Below are 25,651 nucleotides of genomic sequence, written 5' to 3'. Positions count from 1 at the left end.
TACAGTTGAGGTCCCATGATTTTTCTAATTTAGTGTTCTAAGGATCATTAAAGACATAATTTTTATCTAGAGAGCTGCTGTGAAAGAAATGTTAGTTTTCCTAGCTTAATTGTCTCTTATGAATTCAGATGTTATATATTACTTAAGCATACTTGGAAAAATTCTGTTAGATTCCTATTCAAATAAAATGGAAAAATTAATTGAGAAGAACCTAAAGAAAATACAGTAGAGGATAATGTTTTGGTGATTTTTCTATGGTATTTTTAAGGCACATTTAAAACCATCTCACTGCTTCTTTTCTGTTTTCTCAAGTGGGAAAGTTATACTGAAAGGTTAATAATAGACAATAAGATTTATAGAGAACATTAAAAGGATAGTTTTCAAATCTACATGTCTGTCATTCATCTTTCTTTGAGAATAAATTTTCATCCTTCTTTCATATGGTGTCATAAATTGATGATGAATGCCCTAAGAAGTCATCTCATCACTCCTGCCTTCGGGTGCAAATAAGTCTTGATCTAATCTGGAGGGGTAAATTTTATTGTAGGGAGCTAAAACACTTTTCTAAATGTTGGCTGTTTTCCTTCTGGTTGTATCAACCTGCTGGGATGGCCTCAGAGTCTGCCTCTGGATTTCTTTTAGGGCGCCAGGTAAACCTGCCCCAGGTATTAACTCCAGAGATATCACAGTTCATCTTTCATATTTCCCATTTTCTCTGTTGGGGCCTCTTTTCTTCCAGGCCCCACCTGGTGCCTTGCCTGTCACACACCTGTAATAACAGCCCTGGGCCAGCGCTGCAGGCAGGATGACTGAGCTGGCACTCAGAAGATTCTCCCTGATTGAACCTGGGCCTCATTTCCATTAATATTCGTTCCTTCTTCTCTCAAGTAGGTAATTTCCCTTTACTGTCCCCAGAAAATCTTGAAAATCCCTGAAGTCTCGGAGGAATATGGCTTCAGTTAGTTGTAAAGTTTATTCACTATGATATAGGAAGGAAATTTTTTCCTCCAGAGAAGCAGACTTCCTTTAAATTATGATTTACTTCTGTGTGGCGATGTGCTTTTCCATATGTGGCTCACAGGGTGAGCATCCATACGTGAGATAAGGTGGGCTTAGGAGCAGATGGACTAAAGTAGGGGACGCTGAAGTTTCAGGTCTTCTTTTTGTGTAGCTCTTTCCAAGGCTTTGGGAAAGGATTAAGCAATGTGTTCATGTGCCACATGTTTTTGCAAAATTTGTGAAATGAGAGATATTTAAGCTACTCTCAGTTAGCAAGACTCTCTTGCTCCTTTGACTTGCCCCGTGAAGGTTTGTCCCTGTGTTGTGTTAGAGGAGCTACAGATAGTAAGGATCCTGGTAAGCGGAAGCTAAATTGGTGATACAGTTAAAGTCTCAGAGGGTATCTTTATGTAGTTTGCCATCAATTCTGTGACAAGTTAAGTTATAGCCAGGTGTCCTGGTGAAGGAACAGCTTCCAGGAAAGCTTGTAACTCCCACTATGTTGACCCACCTGGCACATGACATAAAGCTGCAAAGCCAAGGTTTATACAACACGAATGGGTCCTATCACACCTCTGACCAAGACTGTGTGAGTAAGTGGTGGAGAAACATGTTTGAAATGTCCTAAGCTAGCATATGGGAAATTCTTCCAGTCATCAGATGTATAAATCCGTAAGTGGAAGATTCAGTTTGCATCCAAGTCTAGGCAAAACCATGGCTTTCCAGTTGGAACATAGATGATGAGGTAGCACATACAATTATCAACACATCATATAGGTCTTTCTTTTGCAATGGGAATTGTGTGAAACAGAATTGATCAAGATTCTGTAGACTTTAAGGCACAAACTTGTAGCAGTATCAAAAACAGCAAGTATGCCTGTGTATGAGGTTGTGAAGATTCCCTAGTCTCTAGACTAGACATTCCCTAGTCTCAAAATATGAAACAAATCTTGATCAACTACTGCAAGAAAGACTGAATTACTTTTTTATTTTCTTTACAGAAGATGATATTACAAAACTGTTGCATAAAGAAGATACTGAAGAGCATTAAGCCAAAACAAGTGGAAGAAAAGTATGATAATAGTATGTTATGCAGTTAATTATTTAAAATAGCATGTAATTTTTCTGAGTTTGTATTATTTACAGTATTCATCAGCATTAGAATGTTTTTAACTTATTGTAATTTCTATTATCATCCTAACTTTTAACCTACTTTTGCAGTCATAATTTTGTATCCTTTTCTTTAAAGAAGGGCCCCCAATTATGTAAGCTTTCATCTGTACAAAACTTGTACCTGCCTCTGAATGAAATGAGATGATCTGAGTCAAGTTGATCTCTGGCATCTGACACAATGGGCTAATCAAATAAAAATGAAGTTAGTTAGAAAAGGTAAAAATAGTCAAGGTGCTATAAGCTAGGCAAGGAGTAAGATATATCTTTTATAAAAATAAAAACATATTTTCTGTTAGTGGATATGATGGTTTAGATGAGATTACTTATGGGAAGGGGTTTCCCTGGTGGCTCAGATGGTAAAGAATCCTCCTGCAATGCAGGAGACGTGGGTTTGATCCCTGGGTCAGGAAGACCCCCTGGAGAAGGAAACGGCAATCTACCCCAGTATTCTAGCCTGGAGCATTTCAAGGACAGAGGAGCCTGGTGGGCTACAGTTCATGGAGTTGCAGAGTTGGACACGACTGAACACAGCACATTGGAGGGATATTAATGCTAAACATTTTTTAAAACTTACTTTTGAGGGTTTTTTGCCACCAGAATTTTTTTTTTAATTCTTCCATTTATATTAGAGGAATTTTCTCTAAATGACATAAGTCCAAAACATATGCCTAAGGTATTCAATGGATTATTGAACTGAATTGTCTTTCCTACCTATATAAGCAGGCTTCTGTCTAGGGAAGCCTACTCCTCATCTCAAGTGTATGCACAAATTCAGCTCCTTGGAAAGTGAAACTAGTGTTAGTGACATGTCAAGCCATAGATTATTACAGTGTCCTGGAACCAGTTTTCTTGGTGCTACCTCTATAAATTCTTGTTAGGATGATTAGTTAATTCTTACTCTTCATTCCAAAGGTCTGAATTTCCGGGGCAAGCAAAGGCACATTGTTAGCAGTAGATTCTTGCCTCTGGAATTTACATTCCTTGTTATCCTTCTGAGATCTGGGAGTTTCTGATCCTATCTCCCAAATACCTGCCCAAAGCCCTCAACAGTGCTCTTCACTTTGGGTTTCTGATTGACTGACCTTCATAATGAAGGGTAATGGTGTTGCAGGAAAGGCTTGAAGAAACTCTCTTCTACTTTTACCACTGCTTGAATTTTTATCTTTTCATTCTGGAATTAAATCCTTTTTTTCTGGAGTATTTACTATCAGGTTTTCATTCTCCAGTATAAATCTTACAGGTAGGATATAGTTGATTAATAATAGTAACTGGATTGAGACACTGCTAGAATCCTGCTCTGGCTGCTTCTCTCTCTTTTGCTTGAACTCTGCTTAAAAAGCAAAACAAAACTCGACAGTTTTCCTCAAACTGTAAAGGAGCACGACGAAGCACTTAGAAAATCCAGTGATGGGAAACAGATTGCAACTGTCATGTTTTCTGCACACCCTAATGCAACATGGATATATAAAAAATATCAAATTAAAAAAGTTTTCAGAGGATATACAGAAGTTGCATTACACTTCATTAAAAAATTTTTTTCACAAATTTTATCCACTTGAGAAACTATATTTAATCCACATGTTATTTTTACTGCCATTAAGTATTTGAAATTAGTTAAAATGGTTGTGTACTTCCCTGGTTGCTGTGGTAAAGAATCTGCCTGCCAATACAGGAGATGCAGCTTCGATCCGCGCATGGGGAAGGTCCCCTGGAGGAGGAAACGGCAATCAGCATTCTTGCCTGGAAAATCCCATGGACAGGGCAGCCTGGAGGGCTACAGAGTTGGACATGAGTTAGTGACTGAACACACACATCGTGTTCTTTGTGTTGGAAGAATGACTCAACAGAAGTTTGTGAGCTGCTAAGCCAGTATGAGTGATTTTCTGGAGACTGTTGTACCAGGTCAGAAAGATCAGCCTCCAGAAGGATGGCGGCAATCTGCCAAACGGCACCACCCGGGGCTTACTCGAGCTGATCAAGTCATGAGTCTTTTCTGTTTATTAGACTGTGTTCAAGAATTAAGAGGAGAACCCATTGTCTCTCTACTGCATTTTAATCACACACAAAAAACAAATTTCTTACAGGCAAATGCTCCATAATCTGAAAATAGTAATAGTGTAACACTTTTATTCAAATGCTCCAGCAAATCATCAGCCACTGTGTTAACGCTTGCCACAGAATACTCAGGTTCTAATTGGCCAAGTGTGACCTTGCCAGTATTTTAGGTAAGTTTTTACATGTTACAAGTTTTTACATGTTTAATAATTTAAATGTATTATCTGATATCAGTATCATATGATTTATATATGTATATTGGTAATCCTTGTGCACAAAAAGACTTTAACTCAAACCCCCAGAGAATTAAAAGAAGAACTGGAAATCAGAAGTCATGTGTTTTCTCATTTTGTTTTCTTATGTTGGTGCTGTTTAGACGCTAAGTCATGTCCAATTCTGAGACCTCATGGACTGCAAGAGAAGCATGCCAGGCTTCCCTGTCCTTCACTATCTCCCAGAATTTGCTCAAACTCATGTCCATTGAGTTGGTGATGCCATCCAACCATCTCATCCTCTGTCACCCCCTTCTCCTTTGCCTTCAATCTTTCCCAGCATGAGGGTCTTTTCCAGTGAGTCAGCTCTTTGCATCAGGTGGCCAAAGTATTGGAGATTCAGCTTCAACATCAGTCCTTCCAGTGAATATTCAGGGTTGATTTCCTTTAGGATCTCCTTGCAGTTTGATCTCCTTGCAGTCCAAAGGACTCTCAAGAGTCTTCTCCAGTGCCACAATTCAAAAGCATCAATTCTTTGCCACTCGGCCTTGTTTACATGCTAACTTTCACTCTGCCCATGACTATGGATGTACGGAAAAACCATAGCTTTGACTATGTTTGTTTTCTTATAGTTTTAATTATTAAAGTAATACTTATACCTAAAATGCTCATTTTAACAATAGATGAACATAAAGAAAAAGGTTAATAGTCTTTCCGAGCTTCCTTTCCTAAATCGCTACCTCCCAGTAACTAACAATTACCTAGGTGTTTTCTCATACCTCTCTCCAAGACAACACAGCTCGGTAGATCCGATTTTGCCCATGACTAGCTGGGAAACAAAGTATGAAACTCAAGACTTCAGTTTCCTCTTGTAAAAATAAGGATGATTCAAAACTACAATGAGATACTACATTAAACTCACTAGGATCGTTAAAAAAGACAGGCAATAACAAGTGTTGGCAAGAATGTAGAGAAATTGGAAACCTAGTATACTGCTGATGGGAATGTAAAATGGTGCAGCCATTTTGAAAAATAGCAGTTCCTAAAAATATTAAACACAGAGTTAATATATTTAATATATCTTAGGTACGGTTTTTAAATATATCCTTTATATATATTTATGTATATCATATAGCATTTAATATGTGTTAGTTTATGACCTAGTAATTCTACAAGGGTATACATATAAGAGAAATGAAAACATATGTCTACACCAAAATGAATGTTCTTAGCCGCATTGTTAATCATTGCCAAGAAGTAGAAGCAACCTAAATGTCCATCACTGGATAAATAGAATGTAGCATGTCCACACAATGGAGTATTATTCAACCATAAAAAGAAATAAGATACTGACATGAGCTATAACATGGATAAAACTTAAAAATATATGATTCCATGTATGAGAAATGTCTAGAACAGGCATATCAGAGACAGAAAGTAGATTAATGGTGTCAGGGACTAGGGTATCAGGCTTCTGCCAGCCCACAGAAATGTTTTATAATTACATTCTGGCAATGGTTGCACACCTATGTGACTATATGAAAACCACTGAGCTATAAACTTTAAATGGGTAAATTTTATGGTACTGATATATGAAGTATATCTCAATAAAGCTATAAAAAAGAAAAGTGAGGAAGTTTAACTTTGTTGCTCTACAGCATATCTTTAGATAACAGAATTTCTCTCTTACACAACACTAAGACACTTCCATGTTCTTTCTTATTTGTTGACAAATCAATTTTAATATTAAGGTCTTTACCTGTTTATTGGATTCACTCCATTTCTCCCATTCTCTTAAAACAGTTCTTCATATAGACTTACTTGAGCTTTTACTTAGGACAATATAGAATACAAAATATCTTGGTCAACAGGGAAGTAAAAGTGAGTTGTCGTAACTAATGTTCTTTTGGCTTTGTATACACAGTAGGGTCCTTTATTCATCCTAATAATTGATCAGAGAGTCAAAATATTGGACTGGTCCTATTGGTAAAGGATATTAATTTTTAGTTTCTAATATTTCTAGTATAGTTATCGTATTTTTGAGCCTCAAAATAAACTTAATTTAGTTGTCATTTGGCCAAGGTGAATGTCCAGCACAGGAACCATCTCTATACAGACCTTCAGCGATTGCTCCAGGATATCTCAGAAGGCAGGGGCTTCTGATCTGCACCCTATGGAGGTGAGGGAGGAGATTAGAGACTATGTTTGCAAAAGATTGAGGAGGCTTCAAGTGACCATTTACGGCCATATACATTACAGAAAGATGTATGAAAATTAGGGCAGATCAAGGGAAGGGGGTAAAGTCATTCCCCCATCCTTTTCTTGGTATAGGCACTGGCTTAGCAATTTTCTTAGTATTAGAAATAACTTTTTCCTTGCCTGTACTTCCAGTGTAGAAAACTCCTCTATTCACACTCAGAGAAGGCAAACCTGAGCATGACCCTGACTCCTATGCAGTAGCCAAACAGACCAGAGTTAGGCTTTTTTAATTTAAAATAAACTTACAGCACTCTCTCTTCTTAGAATTCTGTGAGGTTATGTATTTTACCAAAGTTAAGTTACAACTTAAGGGAGACAGAAAATGAGTTTTGAAAAGTAAGTTGAGGTCAGATTATAGAAGGCACAGAGCACTAGATGAAGGAGCTTGGATTGTATTTAGAGGTGAAAGGAGAAATGAAAGGTTTGGAAAAGGAAATTGACACAAGTAGAGAAATGGTACATGGGAGAAGCTGATGGAAGACAGACACTGAAGGTAAGTCTTTGAGGACCTCTTCGGGGAGTAAACTTTCAGACTAGAATGTTAGTGGACAGACTGAAGAAGGAGGAAGACATTTCTAAGGCACTGAAGTATAAGAGTCAATGGAAGTTTGTGGCCGATCAGATATGGGAGAAGAGAGATGAGGACAAGGAATTATCAAGCACGAGGGGGGTGTTAGGGGCTTCCCTGGAGGCTCAGAGGTAGAGAATTCACTTACAATGAAGGAGACATGGGTTCGATCCCTGGGTTGGGAAGATCCCCTGGAGAAAGAAATGGCAACCCACTCTAGTATTCTTGCCTGGGAAATCCCATGGACAAAGGAGCCTAGTGGGCTATAATTCCATAGCATCTCAAAAGAGTCGGACACAACTGAAGTGACTTAGCATGCATGCACACATGTTCAATTCAGTTCAGTTCAGTCACGCAGTCGTGTCCGACTCTTTGCCACCCCATGAATCGCAGCACACCAGGCCTCTCTGTCCATCACCAACTCCTGGACTTTACCCAAACCCATGTCCATCGAGTCGGTGATGCCATCCAACCATCTCATCCTCTGTCGTCCCCTTCTCCTCCTGCCCCCAATCCTTCCCAGCATTAGGGTCTTTTCCAATGAGTCAACTCTTCGCATGAGGTGGCCAAAGTATTGGAGTTTCAGCTTCAACATCAGTCCTTCCAATGGACAACAAGGACTGATCTCCTTTAGGATGGACTGGTTGGATCTTCTTGCAGTCCAAGGGACTCTCAAGAGTCTTCTCCAACACCACAGTTCAAAAGCATCAATTCTGCGGCACTCAGCTTTCTTCACCATCCAAATCTCACATCCATACATGACCACTGGAAAAACCACAGCCTTGACTAGACGGACTTTTGTTGGCAAAGTAATGTCTCTGCTTTTAAATATGCTATCGAGGTTGGCCATAACCTTCCTTCCAAGGAGTAAGCGTCTTTTAATTTCATGGCTGCGATCACCATCTGCAGTGATTTTGGAGTCCAAAAAAATAAAGTCTGACACTGTTTCCACTGTTTCCCCATCTATTTGCCATGAAGTGATGGGACCAGATGCCATGATCTTAGTTTTCTGAACGTTGAGCTTTAGGCCAACTTTTTCACTCTCCTCTTTCACTTTCATCAAGAGGCTCTTTAGTTCTTCTTCACTTTCTGCCATAAGGGTGGTGTCATCTGCATAGCTGAGGGTATTGATATTTCTCCTAGCAATCTTGATTCCAGCTTGTGTTTCTTCCAGCCCAGCGTTTCTCATGATGTACTCTGCATATAAGTTAAATAAGCAGGGTGACAATATACAGCCTTGACGTACTCCTTTTCCTATTTGGAACCAGTCTGTTGTTCCATGTCTAGCTCTAACTGTTGCTTCCTGACCTGCATACAGGTTTCTCAAGAGACAGGTCAGATGGTCTGGTATTCCCATCTCTTTCAGAACTGTCCACAGTTTATTGTGATCCACACAGTCAAAGGCTTTGGCATAGTCAATAAAGTAGAAATAGATGTTTTTCTGGTGCTCTCTTGCTTTTTCGATGATCCAGCAGATGTTGGCAATTTGATCTCTGGTTCCTCTGCCTTCTCTAAAACCAGCTTGAACATCTGGAAGTTCACAGTTCACGTATTGCTGAAGCCTGGCTTGGAGAATTTTGAGCATTACTTTACTAGCATGTGAGATGAGTGCAATTGTGTGGTAGTTTGAGCATTCTTTGGCATTGCCTTTCTTTGGGATTGGAATGAAAACTGACCTTTTCCAGACATGAGGGGGATGTTAAATCTCAGAGCAGTCAGATTGCTGATGCCATAACATAAATAGGAAGTCTGAGGGGGATGTACTTGAGGACCAGGTTAATGATTCAATTAATAATATCACTGGTGGCCAGACATGTGACATGAAATGTCCAACAGGTCACTGAAGCCAGGGAACTGGAGCCGAGGAGTGGTCCTAGTTACACACTGGGTCATCATATCGTGACAGCTGAAGCCATGAAGATGGACAAGATTTCAGAGGGACAGTTGGGGCAGGGTATGGAGCGAGTGGCTGACAGGTGATCCTTGGGGACCCGCCACTGTCTTGGGACTGGAGATGTCCAGAAAGCAGCTGCCAGAGAAGAAGGGGGTACACCAGAATCTCACCATTTCTCTTAACACCAGGAATAAAGGGGTTTTGAGGAAGAAAGCGGGGAGTAAACTATTTCAAAAGCTGCTAAGAGAATGGGAATGGAATTTAGTGAGAGGTTGAGTTTAAGTACATAGTTGCAGTGTAGTCCTCGGGCCAGAATTCATATAATAAGGAACTAAAAGGAGATCAATGGAGAAAAAACAGAAGCAGAAAGTAGGATCAATCTCTATGAGAATTTAGCAATGAAAGAAAATAGAAAAACAGCAAATTATTTGGGTGAAGCAGGAGGGGTTAAATGAAGAGTTGCTTGGTTCCACTTTCTTTCCATTAGAGAGGAGATGGGCATGCATGAAGATGCCAGGAGAGAGCAAAAACAGTTAAAACTACATAACAAGAAAAAAATGAGAGAGAAAGCAAGGTCCATGTATTTTGGTGGTTTTCAATTTGTTAGAGCTAATTCCTCCAGCCAGTCTCACAGGGAAACCTAATATGCAAAACAAATAGAAGGGGAGTTGCTCTACTGAAGGTTACTCTGTGGTGTGTGAGTTGGGAGGTGTTGCCTTGGGGTTCAGTTCTTCTATGAAAATCAATGACATGCCTGATCTCATTTGGCCTCCTTATCAGTGTTTAGTTGTTAAGTTGTGTCTGACTCTTTTGTGATCCTGTGGACTTCAGCCCACCAGGCTCCTCTGCCCATGGGATTTCCCACGCAAGAATACTGGAGCAGATTGCCATTTCCTCCTCCAGATCATCTTCCCTATCTAGGGGTGGAATCCGTGTCTCCTGCATTGGCAGGCGGATTTTTTACCACTGAGCCACCAGGGAAGCCCTCCACTTCCTGGGGGAGGCATTTTAATTGTTCTAGTTTACATTTGAGGAAACTGGTGTACAGTGGCTTAGTGACATTAAAAAAACACATGCAGGATGGGGCAGAGTCAGGATTAGAACCCACAGTATACAGCCCCAAATCTCTGTTCTTTCTGATACAGCACTGAAAATGTCTTTTTCTTTCTGCTACAGTACACTCTCTTCCTTGTCAAAAGGATATCCTTTGAAGAATCAGGAGCAACAAAAATAAAATAAACTTTTGGGGAAAATATGCAGCAAATAATAGCTCAGTAAAATCAGCTCCCATGTCTTACCAGAGACTCTAAAAGGGAGTGCATTTTAGGAGGGAGTTATGGTCCCATAGCACCTTTAAAAAAATGATTCCTTATTGAAAACCATGATTTTTCTTCTTTTTCAGAAATGACAGGCATTCCTGATGGAAAATGGAAAATGGTGCAGCCAGTGTATGGTGGTTCCTCAAAAAATTAACCATAGAATTACTATATGACCCAGAAATCCCATTCTGGGTATATACCCATCAGAACTGAAAGCTAGACTTAAAAAGATATCTGTACATCAGTGCTCATAGCAACATTATACACAATAGCCAAAAGGTAGAGATAACCCCAAAGTTCATTAGTGGGTAAAAGGAATACACAAAAATGTGGCAAATACATACAGACAAATGGGATGTTATTCAGCTTTAAAGAGAAATAAAATTCTGATACATGCTACAACATGGATGAACCTTAAAGACTTTATGCTAAATGAAATAAAGAGAGTCACTCAGTTGTGTCCAACTCTTTGCGACCCCATGGACTGTAGTCCACCGAATTCTCCAGGCCAGAATACTGGAGTGGGTAGCCATTCCCTTCTCCAGGGATTCTTCCCAACCCAGGTCTCCTGTATTGCAGGCAGATTCTTTACCAGCTGAGCTACCAGACACAAAAAGATAAATATAGTATGATTTCACCTGTATGAGGAACCCCAAATAGTCATATTTATGGAGTCAGAAAGTATGAACAGTGGTTATCTGGGCTAACAGAGGGAGCATGGGGAGTTATTATTTCATGAGTACAGTTTCTGTTTGGGATGATGAAAAAGTTCTGCAGATAAAGAGTGATGATGGCTGCATGACAAAGTGAATATACTGAATGCCAGTGAAATTCTACTTTAAAATTATTAAAATGGTAAATTTTAGTTTACATATATTTTACCAAAGTACAAAAGAAGAGGATTTTGTCCTTTGTTGCCTTCTCTGCCATATTTAATTTCTTGGCTCCCATAATAACTGTTTTAGTTGAAATAAAGACAAACTTTGTTTTTCCTTGCAATAGGCTTGCTTTTGCTCATATTTATTTTTTCTTAGCATTCCTGTTGTTTAGTTGCTAAGTCGTGCCTGACTCTTTTGGGGCCTCTTGGACTGTAGCCCGCCAGTCTCCTCTGTCCATGGGATTTTGCAGGCAAGAATACTGGAGTGAGTTGCCATTTCCTTCTCCAGGGGATTTTTCTATCCCAGGGATCGAACCTGAGTATGCTGCATTGGTAGGCGGGTTCTTTACCACTGGGAAACCACTGGGAAGCATTCCTGAAAGACCCTCCAAAGGAGTGATCAGCAAACCTGTATATTAAGAATGATTCTGGGACTCCCCTGGTGGTCCAGTGGTTAAGATTTTGCCTTCCAGTGCAGAGGGCGTGGGTTCAATACCTGGTAGGGGAGCTAAGATCCCATATGCCTCACAACCAGAAAACTGAAACCTAAAACAAAAGCAATATTGTAACAGATTCGATAAAGAGGCTTAATGGTCCACATAAAAAAACATTTTTTTTAAAAAACAAAAGGATGATTCTTGCTCGATTTTTTTTATCTTACTTAGATTTCATAGGCATAAGTTTCTTACTTCTGTAGCAACAAATGTAAATGAAATCAAACAATCATCAGTTCAATCGCTCAGTCATGTCCGATTCTTTGCAACCCCATGGACTGTAGCACGCCAGGCTTCCCTGTCCATCACAATCAAACAATAGGAAGTCCTAAAATGTTACTTTCTTTTTTCAGGAAGCATGGAGACCTACCAGGATACCTCCCAGTATTAGCTAACGTATTCTGATGGGGATAGCAATTTGATGATGTTAGTAAACTAGGAAGATCATCTAGACTCTTGACATTTACACTGTGGGCTATGCACGAGCTGGGACAGCATCATCTGGGAGCTTGTTATCAATAGAAACACTTATTCTTGGGTATCATCCTAGATCTACCAAATAAAAATCTGCATCTTAGAAATTTCCCAAGTGTTTCCTGTGCATGCATGATGTCTGTGAAGCACTAGTCTACCCTGCTTTCTTGAATGCAGCACAGAAATTTTTTTTCTCCTTGGAGCTAGAAGTAGGGCACAATCATTTACTGCAGATGTGCTATGTAATAGACACTATACAGAGTCACCAATGTTATATCATTTAACACATAAAATAACAATAGAGGTATAAAGTACTGCCCCCAATGAGCAGATGAAGAAACTGAGGCTCAGTCTTCTCATTGTCACCCAGCTAGAAAGCACTAGGACTGGCATTTGACTTCAGGTGTCCTATTACACCAAGCTGCCTTTGAAGCATTGTAAAGACAGCATCCTAAAACCTTTTCGAATAAAATATTACTTAAGACTTTCACTAAGGAAAATATGGCATAAGTCAGAATCGTAAAGCTATAAACATTGAGCATTTATTTTATCATTGTGAAGTGCTCTCTTTTATTAATCCTCACAATAATGAGGCGAGGGAAACATGATCTCCATTCTGTAAACAAAAGAGCAAAAGCTCAGAGTAAGTAGAGGTTTGCCCACAGTCATAAAGCTGTGAGTCAGAATTGGAATTAACGTGAGAAAGCTTGACTGTTAACCATCGATACCCCGTCTACTCTCTGAGGTCATTTAGATACTCAGAGAGCCAAGGTAACCCTTCTACAGCTGTTAGCTGCTGTGGTCTGTAGCCAGCTGGGGTGACATGGGACATTCAGCTTTCCTTAATGTGACTAAATAAAACCACAGGGAACCCACTTGTCATTAGAGCCTGGCTTTGCTCTGCACTATCTGCCAGTCTGTATTAATTTACAAGGTCCTGTGATCAAATTCTCAGAATCTGGTAGTCTTCTAAACTCAGCACGTTGTGAGCACTAGTCTCCCAGCCTGTTCTTTCCTTACATGACTTGTCTCTGGGGTCTGGATGCCCAGCCACCCTAGTGCCCTCTCATCACTTCCTAGAACATACAGCACCCCTTGCAAACTCACGTCCTTACCCAGCTATTTCCTTGGCTTCTAGAGCTCATGCTCCTCTTTGCTAACATTGACTCATTCATTCTTCAGGTCTCAACCTTCCTGTCACTTCCTCGGGGAAACTTTCTCCAACCCCCTAGTACAGGTCAGGTTTCCCTGCTGGAGACTCTCCATCATGGCACTTGAAAGTGTGAAAGTGTTAGTCACTCAGTTGTGTCCAACTCCTTGCAACCCCATGGACTGTAGCTTGCCAGGCTCCTCTCTCCATGGAATTCTCCAAGCAAGAATACTGGTGTGGGCAGCCATTCCCTTCTCCAGGGGATCTTCCTGACCCAGGAAATGAACCTGGGTGCTTCTGCAGGCAGATTCCTTACCAGGAAAGCCCCATCATGGCACTTATCACAAGTGGAATTTATTAATTATTTCTTAATAAATTCCTAACGTATTAACTTCCTCCACTAAACGGTGAGTTCTGAGAATATAAGAACCATGTTGTATTTTATACTATCCTCTCCAGGCACAAACACCTAAAATATAATTTCCAATAAATATTTGTTGATTTAATTAATGGATATTAATAATGTCTGTGAAAATGTTTTTGTACACTGTGAAGTTTTATAAATGTGGTATTGCTACAATCATTATTTGTACTCTACTTAAAATTTATATTTTAGTGTGATTATGGTAAATAATAAATTTGTATATGTTAAATTAACTAATATATTTTCTCTTATTTTAATACTTGAGTCTAACTTTGGTCAATCTTATGGGTTTATATGGGGGCTTCCCAGGTGACTCCGTGGTAAAGAATCCGCCTGTCAATGCAGGAGCCGCAGGAGACTCAGGTTCCATCCTTTGGTTGGGAAGATACCCTGGAGGAGGAAACAGCAACCTGCTCCACTGTTCTTAATATTTATTTATTTATTTGGTTATGCCAGGTCTTAGTTGCAGTATGTGGGATCTTAAATTGAGACGTGCAGACTGTTAGTTGTGGCATGTGGGATCTAGTTCCCTGACCAGGGATCAAACCCTGGCCCCCTGCATTGGGAGCACAAAGTCTTAACCACCAGACCACCAGGGAGGTCCCTGCTCCTGTATTCTTGCCTGGGAAATCCCATGGATAGAGGAGTCTGGTGGCCTGCAGTCCATGTCGTCGCAAAGAGTCGGACATGACTGAGCACATATGCATGCATGGTTTAATATGACATGCACAGGAAGGGCAAAAGTTAACCAGGCAATGGCAGGCAGATTTTCATTCAACCGTGATGAGAGAATCTTAACTAGAGACAAGGCTGTAAATTTCACACATCTGACCTCTTGCCAATAAGACAGTAAGTCAATTCTAAAAGATTCACAGCTCGAATCAGAAGAGTTTGGGCAATCTTTCTGGTACTACTTGTTCCCAGGAGAAAGTATGTGTTTGCAGACAAACATGTTTGGGTTTTTTGGGTTTTTTTTGTCAGAAAATGTAGATCATGTTACAGAAGATGCTTCCAACTTCTGTCATACTTGCCAAGATAGTAAAATAAATCCAGTGCCCAACTTTAACTCTTCAAAGTCTGGCATTCTTTACTTTTCTGCTCTTTTTAAATGACTTCTGCTCTATATTATTTCTCATTGTCCTGTTTTACATTGTATTAAGAAGCCTAGAGGCCTTTGGGGCAGTAGGCATGATAGAAAACCTCTTTAGCATGAGTTATCAGCAGTTCAAAAAGTAAGGGTGTTTTAAAGGAGGAGCTGGCAAAAATAAAGCTATTATCTTTACTACAGTAATGGAATATAGACACTGTGCCATTTGCACTGGAGAAATACACTGTGCATTAAGCCTTCTTTGTGTGTGTGTGTGTGTGTATAATTTACTTCAGTTTTGTCTGACTCTTTGTGACCCTATGGACTATAGCCCACCTGGCTCCTCTGTCTGTGGAATTCTCAAGGCAAGAATACTGGAGTGGGTTGCCATTTCCTCCTCCATGGATCTTCCCGACTCAGGGATTGAACCAGGGTCCCCGCATTATAGGCAGATTCTTTACTGTCTGAGCCACCAGGGAAGCCCCTCTATAAAACCTAAGATTGACCAGTTAGACTCAGCTATTAAAATAAAAGAAAATGTATTACAGTTAATTTAACAGATACAAATTTATTATTTATCATCAATCTCACTAAAGCTTTCTTTCAGTCAGTTCAGTTCAGTTCAGTCGCTCAGTCGTGTCCGACTCTTTGCGACCCCGTGAAAAGCAGCACACCAAGCCTCTCTGTCCATCACCAACTCCTGGACTTTACCCAAACCCATGTCCATCGAGTCGGTGATGCCATCCAACCATCTCATCCTCTGTCATCCCCTTCTCCTCCTGCCCCCAATCCTTCCCAGCATTGGGGTCTTTTCCAATGAGTCAAGTCTTTGCATGAGGTGGCCAAAGTATTGGAGTTTCAGCTTCAACATCAGTCCTTCCAATGAACACCCAGGACTGATCTCCTTTAGGATGGACTGGTTGGATCTTCTTGCAGTCCAAGGGACTCTCAAGAGTCTTCTCCAACACCGCAGTTCAAAAGCATCATATTGTTCCTCAAATTAAAATCATATATAACTCCTCTTCTAACTAAGAGAAGGTAATCTTTAACACAGGATCTCTAAGAGTAGCCACTATTTTTTAGCTCACAGTATTAATTTAATAATATGTAAGAAAGCACTTGGTAAACATTATTTAGTAAAGGTTTTGTGCTCTGTCCCTCAGTCATGTCTGACTTTTTGCAACACCATGGACTGTAGCCCTCCAGGCTCTTCTGTCCATGGGATTCTCCAAGCAAGCATACTGGAATGGGTTGCCATTTCCTCTCTACCCAGCAGTAATTCTACAGTTATAATTATTCTTACTCTTATTACATAAAAAAATCATTTAACATGTTAAATGTTTTGAATCTTGAATATTGAATCTGGGCATTTTGAGCATCCTAAATAGCTGTGCACTGGCTTCTGTCATTTTAAGAAAATAATTTTTTGCTAGCAAAGTTAATTAATAGTTAACATTTTTAAGAGTTATTGTATGCCAAGCACTGTGTTAAGTACCTTATGCAAATGATCTCATATAATCCTCACAATCCTAAGAATAGAACCATTATTATTTTCACCCTCCTTTTAAGATAGCCTCTAACAGTAGTTACGGCAAGGAGACCTAACAATTAGAATGGAAATTGTCTATAGCCCTGCAGGGTCTAGAAGTCCAATAAATTCCATTTAGCTCTTACATTACTGGCTGGACCTAGAGTTGTGGATGTAGGATTGGATAGACTGGGAATTCAGCTGAACACCAGCTCTGCACATTAAACGAGACACTTGCATGGTGAGTATTAGACTGAGAATAATTCATTTCAGCAGATAACTAACTCTGTGCCAGACACTGAGCAAGTCCCTCTGTCAATAGGACTGAGGAAGATGTGATGTAAAACCAAGAACTTGGAATTGGAAGACCTGAGGGTTGGTCTTGGACATGATTTGGGGAGCTGAGTGATGTTAAGAAAGTCACTAGCTTCTTGGAGCTTCTTAGAAAATGGATTAATTTTCTAATTAGTACAACTCAGGGCAGGCAGAGGGTAATTGATTTTTCAGGAGCCTAGATCATGAGCGACCATTTCTTAAAGATTTGCAACTTCCTTCACATAGATGTCAAGTAACATTTAGCTGATGTTTTCTTATTTGGTAGCACTGTGATAATCTGCATTTGAAACTCTACAAGGCAGCAAAATTGACTGAAATGGTTAAATAATTTAGACCAACTAAACCCTTTACACAAATATGTAATTATGTAAATTGCTGTGACTGATGCTGGAATGTAACTGTTTACCCAATGAAAGCTAAAGGTGTTCTCTAATTAAAGTCTTTTAAATTCATGTTGATATTTGTACAATTGAAATGCCATAATTGGGCTCAAATGAATTCTTCAGGGAACATGTGGCTGTAGAAAATAATAATCTTGCCATAATTATTTTCAGTGTATATTTAATGATGTCATGGCTTATGTAATGGTAATGTTCAGATGCGACGGATTGTTAATAATGTGATTAATGAAAACAGTTAAATATGTCATCATTTAAAAAATCTGTGACTACCTAATTTTTGTTATATTATGCTAACGCAATATTTTTTTTCACATGTTGGATGATAAATATCACACGTTACTTTCTTACATAGTTTATTTATATAAATACGCTGGGATAGGACTTTACATGGTCCACATTACTGTGTACTTAGAATACACAGACTCTGGTATTTATCCGTCCTCATGTATGTGTGCTAAGTCACTTCAGTTGTGACTTTGGGACTCTATGAACTATAGCCCGCCAGGCTCCTCTGTCCACGGGGATTCTCTAGGCAAGAATACTGGAGTGGGTTGCTATGCCCCCCCTCCAGGGGATCTTCCTGACCCAGGGATGGAACCTGAGTCTCTTCTGTCTCCTGCATTGGTAGGCAGGTTGTTTATCATTAATGCCACCTGGGAAGCCCATCCATCCTCATAGAAACATATTTATGAATGTTGTCAGCTACTGACATTCTGGTAAGGGAAGCAACAGGAACTAGGGAGATGGGTAAAAAGAAGCAAAAGGTTGACATGATATTTCTTATAGGACCAATTCCTTTCCTGCCTCTAGCACTGAGAAAGCATGTTGTGCCTCACATTGGTTTTATTACTCTAAGACCTGAGTGGATTACATTCAATGAATGTTTCCATAAAACAACTACACTGTTTCAACTAACAACAAGACTGCATTGTCCAGATCACCAAGGCACTGGTCACTTTGAGCTGGACATTTGTATGTTCAGAGTTATGAGACTAAAATAGGACTTCCCTTCTGGTCCAGTGGCTAAGACTTGGAGCTCCCAATGCAGGGGGCCAGGGTTCAGTCTCTGGTCAAACTGGATCCCACATGCTGCAACTAAGAGTTCAAATGCCTCAACTGAAGATCCCTCATGCCACAACTAAGTCCAGGCACAGCCAAATAAATAAATATCAAAAAAGAGAGAGAGACTAAAGAAGTCCTCATATCATTGTATATGAATACATCCATGAAGGGGCCATTCAGCTTTGCTTGTCACAGGACAATTGATGGTATAGTGCTACATGTGGCAACGGTGGAAAGTGCCTGAGATTCAAAGTCAGGTGGTGGTGCTGGTTGTTCAGTTGTTCAGTGGTGTCTGACTCTGTGACCCCATGGACTGCAGCATGCTAGGTTCCTCTGCCCTTCACTATCTCCCAGAGTTTGCTCATATTCATGTCTGTTGTCAGTGATGCTATCTAACCATCTCAGGTGGACCTGGTTTAGATCATGGCTCTGAATCTTAGCTGTGACTAACATACTTATTCTCTCCAAGTCTCAGTTTCTTTTGACCAGGATTTCTCAACAGTGGTGCCACTGACATTTTGATAACTCTTTATTGTGGGGGAATATTCCAGTCATTGTAGGATGATTGGCATCTCTACCCACCGGAGGCCAGTAGAATTCACCCTAATCATGACAATCAAAAATGTCTCCAGACATTGCACATCACCCCTGCTTGGAAATCATTGCTTTAGATGTTAAATTGTGAATTACAGAACCCACCTTGTAGGTGTGGTAGGCAGAATAATAGCCTCTGAAGAGCCTATGATGATGTTACCTTACATGGTAAAGGGGAGTTACAGTTGCAGATGGAACTATGGTTGCTAGGGAAATTATTCTGGATTATCCAGGGGTACCCAATATAATCACAAGTGTCCTTGTAAGTGAAAGGGTGAAGCAGAAGAGGTCTGAGTGATATGATGTGAGAAGGACTGTGAGTTTGCCTTTGATAGCTTGGAAGACAGGTAGAGGTCTGCAAACCAAGGCATATGGGTGGCCCTCTAGACACTAGGCAAGGCAAAGAAAATGGACCCTACCAAGAGTGTACAGGAAGGAACACATTCTGGCCAATGCCTTAAATTTATTCCAGTGTTGCACTTTTGACCTACAAAACTGGAAGATAATAAAGTTGTGCTCTTGTAAGCCATTGAGGTTGTGGTAACTTGTTGAAGCAGCAAAAACTAAAACAGGAGACTTCCCTAGAGGCCCAGTGGATAAGAATCCACCCTCTAATGCAGGGACTCAGGTTTGACTCCTAATCAGGAAACTAAGATCCCACATGACACGGGGCAACTAAGACAATGTGCTACAAATACTGAGCCCACACACCACAGTGAATGAAGATCTTGTGTGCTGCTACTAAGACCCAATGGATCCAAATAAATATTTTTTAAAAACCTAATACAATAGGGCCACTGGGAAAATTATGAGAATGTAAGTATGTTACTACTGCCTGACCAACAGTAAGGGCTCAATCAATGTTAATTACTTTTGTTTTTTATTATTTCAGGGAAAGTTTAGGTCATAATTCAATAATATGCAAGCTTTAATGGTGTTCTAGACCCTTTAAAAGTCTCCATGGATTTCATGCAACATGCAATCTGAGCATGGCACCTGCTCAGCTACAGCAAGAAATCTCTCATGCTACTGCTTGTATCTGTCAACCTTCAGGCCTATGCTCTATGTTCCCAGCTGTCTGAGTCTTTGACTTCCTTCTCTAAAGCCTTTCTTCCTGTGGCCACTACTCTAGACATGTATCTTTGGCTCTGGTCCTTAGAGATCTCTCAATTGTGGTATCTTCACTTGTCTTCTGGTCCCTGCATGGCAGCTGTGATAAGGCACATAAGACTTTGTTCTAAAGTCACTGTAATTACACAAGTTGTTCTAGACCGTCAGGCAGCCCCTTTCCTGGGGTGGGTACAGGACAACTGGGATAGCTTTGTTTTATGCATTTTGATGCCCTGTTTTTGGTGCTGTTACATTTGGAATCATTATGTCTTCCTCGAAGATTGATCCTTTTATCATTATAAAATGTCTCTCTTTGTTTTTAAGCATTTTCTTTTCCCCAAAATCTACTTGATGTTAAAGTAGCCACTACTGCTTTTTTTTTTTAATAATGCTTATGTGGTATAAGCATATTTCCCCCTCCTTTTACCTCCAACCTATTTATGTACTTGTATTTGAGGTTTTGAGGTGAGTTTCTTGTAGACAGTCTATTGTTAGACCACTTTTTTTTTTGAGGATGACCTTTATTTTTTATTATTACTACTTTTAATAATTTTATTGGAGTATAGTTGCTTTACAATGTTGTGTTCGTTTCTACTGTACAGCAAAGTGAATCAGCCATAAGCAAAGAAATTCTAGGTAAAAGGACAAATCTGAAAACTAGAACTGATCAATTTCAATTTCAATGTATTAATGATCTCTTCTCTACAAAAGAGCTGCATGTTACAAGCATGTCTCAGGTAGTAACTTCCCAAAAGGAATGATAAGGTTTGAAGTTAAAACGTGTACTGAATTTCATTCTGGGCCCAGAGACAGCAGACTCCAGTAAGAACCTTCTCTGTGAGCTGTATGCCTGTGCAAGAGAAAGGGTTTCAGGATGCAGACTCAGAGAAGTAAAGAATCCTGCTTCACCAAAGGTCAGAACATGCCTTAAAAAAAATGCTCACAGTGTGGACTTCCCTATTGGTTCAGAGGCTAGGACTCTGTGCTCCCAGTACAGGGGGCCTATTTCTATCCCTTAGAGACATGACTTGGCTTGCAAAGGTCCGTATAGTCAAAGCTATGGTTTTTCCAGTAGTCATATACAGATGTGAGAGTCGGACCATAAAGAAGGCTAAGCACTGAAAAATTGATGCTTTTGAACTGTGGTGTTACAGAAGGTTCTTGAGAGTCCGTTGGACTGCAAGGAGATCAAAACAGTCAATCCTAAAGGAAATCAACCCTGAATATTCATTGAAAGGACTGATGCTGAAGCTGAAGCTCCAACATTTTGGCCACCTGATATGAAGAGCCAGCTCATTGGAAAAGACCCTGATACTGGGAAAGATTGAAGGCAGCAGCAGAAGCGGACGACAGAGGATGAGATGGTCGGATGGCATCACCGACTCAATGGACAATGATTTTGAACAAATTCTGGGAGTTGGTGATGGACAGAGAAGCCTGGTGTGCTGCATGCAGTCCATGAGGTCACAAAGAGTCGAACATAACTTAGTGACTGAACAACAGGGAATTAGATCCCACATGTCAGAACAACAAGAGAAAAGATCCTGCATAACGCAACAAAGGTCCCATGTGCCGCACCTAAGATCCGATGCAGCCAAATAAATATCTTTTAAAAAATGCTCAGCGTGGAAGTCTCAGGACTGAACAGAGAAAAACCTGTAGGACATCAGAGGGTGACAAGAAAGTGAGCCCCTGGCCTGCTCCTTGCTGTGGGGGGCTCTGATTGGCTGTGTTCTCTGGCAGCCCTCTTCGAGTAGCGTTTTCTCTGGATTCTGGCAACGCTGCCCTCCATGACTACAGGTGGTAATAGCTTCCTGCAGTTGCTAGCACCAGGGTTCTTCCCCATCTTTTGTTAGTTTCCTAAACCCTGCTCACACCTCTATAAATAGACTAATTATTAATTCTCATTAATTACTTAGTTGAGGGGCCCTGTTCCCACTGGAATCTGAGGGATATGCCCATTCTCCTGTGAGATTCTCCTCACAGTCTATGGGGAAAGGGAGTGAAGATTTATTTACTGCTCACCCGTGCTCTGGGGGATGTAGACTTTTGAAGTCTCATCTTGGCCTGAAAATTCTTTTATCAGCTCATTTGCATGTGTGTCATGTCTGACTCTTTGCAACTCTGTGGACTGTAGCCCACCAGGCTCCCCTGTCCATGGGATTCTCCAGGCAAGAATATTGGAGTGGGTTGACATGCCCTTCTCCAGGGGATCTTCCCAACCCAGGGATCAAATCCACATCTCTTGTATCTAATGTTTTGGCAGATGGGTTCTTTACCTCTAGTGCCACCTGGGATCAAGGCTTTTAAAAAGATGACGTTTTACCTCTTATCCAGGTAAACTTTTCAGCATACAACCACCGTATCACCACAGATGGAAGTCCTGTTACTTTTGTGTGTGTGGCAGGTGAGAATTTTTATCTTTCTTATACCCTTTTCCTTTCTACCCTCCATCCTATTGGTTTTGTACAACACAGGGGTTTTCAGTTTAGTTTAGCTTTGTTTTGCTTATGTATTCAACGTTTTCCTGCTTTGACTGTAAAATCATTCAACGCTGAATTAGAAAAATAGACTATGACTATCTTTCCTTACCTATTTTTCCAGTTGATAATCAACTCAATTTTTTAAAAATCTATGACTAATCTTTCTGTGCCATACCTACCCTAAATATCTTGACTGATAACTTAATTAGATATAAAATTCAGGAATACAACTCATTTACCAAAAGATTTTTAAATGCATTGATCCATTGTCTTCTTATTTTAAAGCCGCTATAGACAAGTTGATGTCATTTTGATTCCCAATCTTTTGTATGTCTCTGTTTTTCCTTTCTCTGGAAGGTTTTAGGATTTTCTTTTTTCCCCCTACAATTCAATACAGTGAAGTTGATATGGGTGTTTTCTTAAAATCTACTTTACTAGGCATTTAGCCACCAATATCTGGAAATTCTTCTCCTTCAGTTTTAGACAATTTTCTCAAATTATTTGATAACCTTCCCCTTTTAGTTTTCCTTTTTTCTCCTGGAATGCTTATTAGTTAGATGTGGTACCAGTTTTCTATGACTGGTTCACTAATATTCTTATGTTTTATGTTCAATCTTTGTCTTATGTTTAGTGAGATTTGTTTAACTTTTCCTTCTAGCATTTCTAATCAATTAAATAAATACTTCAATGATATTTTTATTTTCAAGAGTTCTTTCTGAAAATTTCTTGGCAGTCCAGTGGTTGGGACTTTATGCTTTCACTGCTGAGGACTTGGGGCTCAGTCCCTGGTCAGGGAACTAGGATCCTGTTGGCCACGTGGAGCAGCCAAAAAAAAAAACTAACCAAACAAAAGGAATTCTTTCTTATTTGCCGTTCTTTCATATAACATATCGTTCTTGTTTAAATATGAAACATCTCTTATGTCTCTGGGGATATTAATTACAGTTTATGATTTGTTTTGGGCTTTCCTGGCCAAATGGCTTGGTGGTGAAGAAACTGTCTCCCAAGCAGGAGACGTGAGTTTGATCCCTGAGTTGGGAAGATCCCCTGGAGAAGGATATAGCAGCCTGCTCCAGTACTCTTGCCTGGGTAATCCCATGGACAGAGGAACTTGGTGGGCTACAGTCCGTGGTCTCACAAAGAATCGGACATTACTGAGTGACTAAATATCAACAAAATGATTTGTTTTGCTCTCTTTTTTGTGTGTCAGAGGCTATGCTCAAAGAACTGGAGATACCCTAGAAAGCAGATTAGAATCTCTGTGTAGGGAGTGGCTTGCAGACTGATAAGCTTCATTGTTGGTCAGGAGTTTCTCCACCAGCCCTTCTCCTTGCCCACCCCACTGACTACCCAGGGGCATTTGACAGCAGCCTCCCTTCTTACCCGCCCATAACCCCAGCAAGGAATTATCTGGCCCAAAATGTCAACAGTGCTTAAGTTAAGAAACCCTGGTGTAGGGGCAAGGCCAGCATGCTTTCTCATTGTGGACTCCCTGTGTCAACAGCTGAAGGACTTTCCTCTGGTGTGTGCAGTCAGTTTCTTCAGGGAAGAATCTTCTAGTCCCCTTTGGTGTTGTTCAGTCACTAAGTTGTGTCTGACTCTTTGTGACCCCCTGGGCTGCAGCACTCCAGGCTCCTGTCCTTTACTAGTTCCCTAGGGGAAAGTGAAAGCCTAGATGCTCAGGTTTAGAATGGGCAAATGTCAGGGGCAGGAGGAAGTTGCTGGCAGGGTTCTTAAGCTTTGATATGCAGACTTTTGCTTATAATCCAGGTTTTACTCTTGTTCACCTGACCATTCTCTTGGTTAGTCTCCTTTCTAGTTCAAATTTCTCCAGAGGGATGGTCCCCAGGCTGAGAGAGGTGGGAATGAAGATGTGAGCATCCAATTTTTCCTTTTACAAACTTCTCAATGACCTGCTTCTTATTAACGCTTCTTATTAATATCCTTATCTTTCAGGGGGATGGTGTCTCCGCTTTCTGAGCCATACTGGCATATCCTGTGAGTCAAACTGGCTTGCTTCTAGCCAGTATCAGCTCTGCAGGCACTTAGATTTTCGCTCCCTGTGTTCTGCTAAGTCATTTATCATTCCTCCATCTGATTTCCCTCCTAGTATAACGTGGTTTGGGGTTACAGATGTTTCCTAGATCAAAGATGAAATTTGAGTTTCTGCTTCTTGTTCTCTATGTGAGAAGAAGGCATTGGAAATGTCTTTAAGAAGGAAGTAATTAGGACTTTACACCAAATTGCAGAAAATTCATTCTCATCTTACTTATTAAAATTTCTTTTTTGTTTATGTACTTGCTTTTTCATATATTTGTGTGGCTGTGTTGGCGCTTACTTGCAGCGTGTGAACTCTTAGTTGTGGCATGTGGGATCTAGTTCCCTGTCCAGGGATCAATCTGGGGCCTCCTGCATTGGGAGCTTGGAATCTTAGCCACTGGACCTCCAGAGAAGTTCCTCTCTCCATCTTTAGCTGTTTTCAGTTTACTATTTCAGCATAGTGTCTTCCTTTACAATGTGCTGAAAGAAGATCTTTGAGCCTCTCTCCTGAGTCCTCATGCCTCCATCACAGTTGTGCTTGCTAAGTCGCTTCAGTCATGTCCGACTCTTGACAGCCCCACGGACTGTAGCCCACCAGGCTTCTCTGTTTATGGGATTCTTCAGGCAAGAATACTGGAGTAGGTTGCCATGCCCTCCTCCAGGGGATCTTTCCATTACAGTTGTACCATAGCTATTTTTAATGAAAAGAGGACAAAAATAATAAATAAATGCTTTGGAGGCCCAGAAGAGAAATGAATACTTTGGCAGAAGGAATACTTTGGTAGAATTTAAAGATTGTTGAGCATCTGGCTATCAAAGAAGGGAAACAAAGTAGAGGGAGCAAAATGGAGAGAATTCTAGACCAAGCAAAGTATGAGTAAAAGAAGTGTGGCAACACAAAAGAATTGTTAGGGAGACTAACAACCTGCTGCTGACTGTCTCTGGAAGGATCAGAAGGTGGGAAACAAAAATCTAGAGACGTTTGTAGAAACAGTGTTTATACACTGGTATTCCTTGGAATGTGGAGCAATTTCTCATTTCATTATCAGAGACTAACATGCAATGGGATCATTAAATAATTAATGGTCACGGATATATTTATATAAATATGT

At 40.3% G+C, this 25,651-nt stretch overlaps 1 protein-coding gene and 1 long non-coding RNA gene across 9 annotated transcripts in view; one reads left to right on the top strand and one right to left on the bottom strand.

The window, feature by feature from the left end:
• PDE7A (phosphodiesterase 7A) overlaps positions 1-25,651 on the bottom strand; it is a 600,339-nt gene that overhangs the window by 136,118 nt on the left and 438,570 nt on the right. The window lies entirely within an intron of this gene.
• Positions 1-25,651, top strand: part of LOC145510985 (uncharacterized) — a 117,063-nt gene that overhangs the window by 23,614 nt on the left and 67,798 nt on the right. For 2 of the 6 annotated variants that reach the window (XR_014057349.1, XR_014057353.1), the window contains exons 2-3: positions 740-887; positions 2,001-2,082. This is a non-coding gene — a long non-coding RNA (uncharacterized LOC145510985). Of the gene's footprint in view, positions 1-739; positions 888-2,000; positions 2,470-3,844; positions 4,556-10,562; positions 10,879-25,651 lie in introns of those variants that run through there. The other 4 variants (XR_014057351.1, XR_014057350.1, XR_014057352.1 and 1 more) reach the window with 4 other exon arrangements.

The sequence above is a fragment of the Giraffa tippelskirchi genome, chromosome 6 (genome assembly GCF_054371585.1).
Source record: "Giraffa tippelskirchi isolate mGirTip1 chromosome 6, T2T-mGirTip1v1.2.pri, whole genome shotgun sequence".
Taxonomy (NCBI): domain Eukaryota; kingdom Metazoa; phylum Chordata; class Mammalia; order Artiodactyla; family Giraffidae; genus Giraffa; species Giraffa tippelskirchi.
This window is presented reverse-complemented; position numbering and strand designations above follow the sequence as displayed.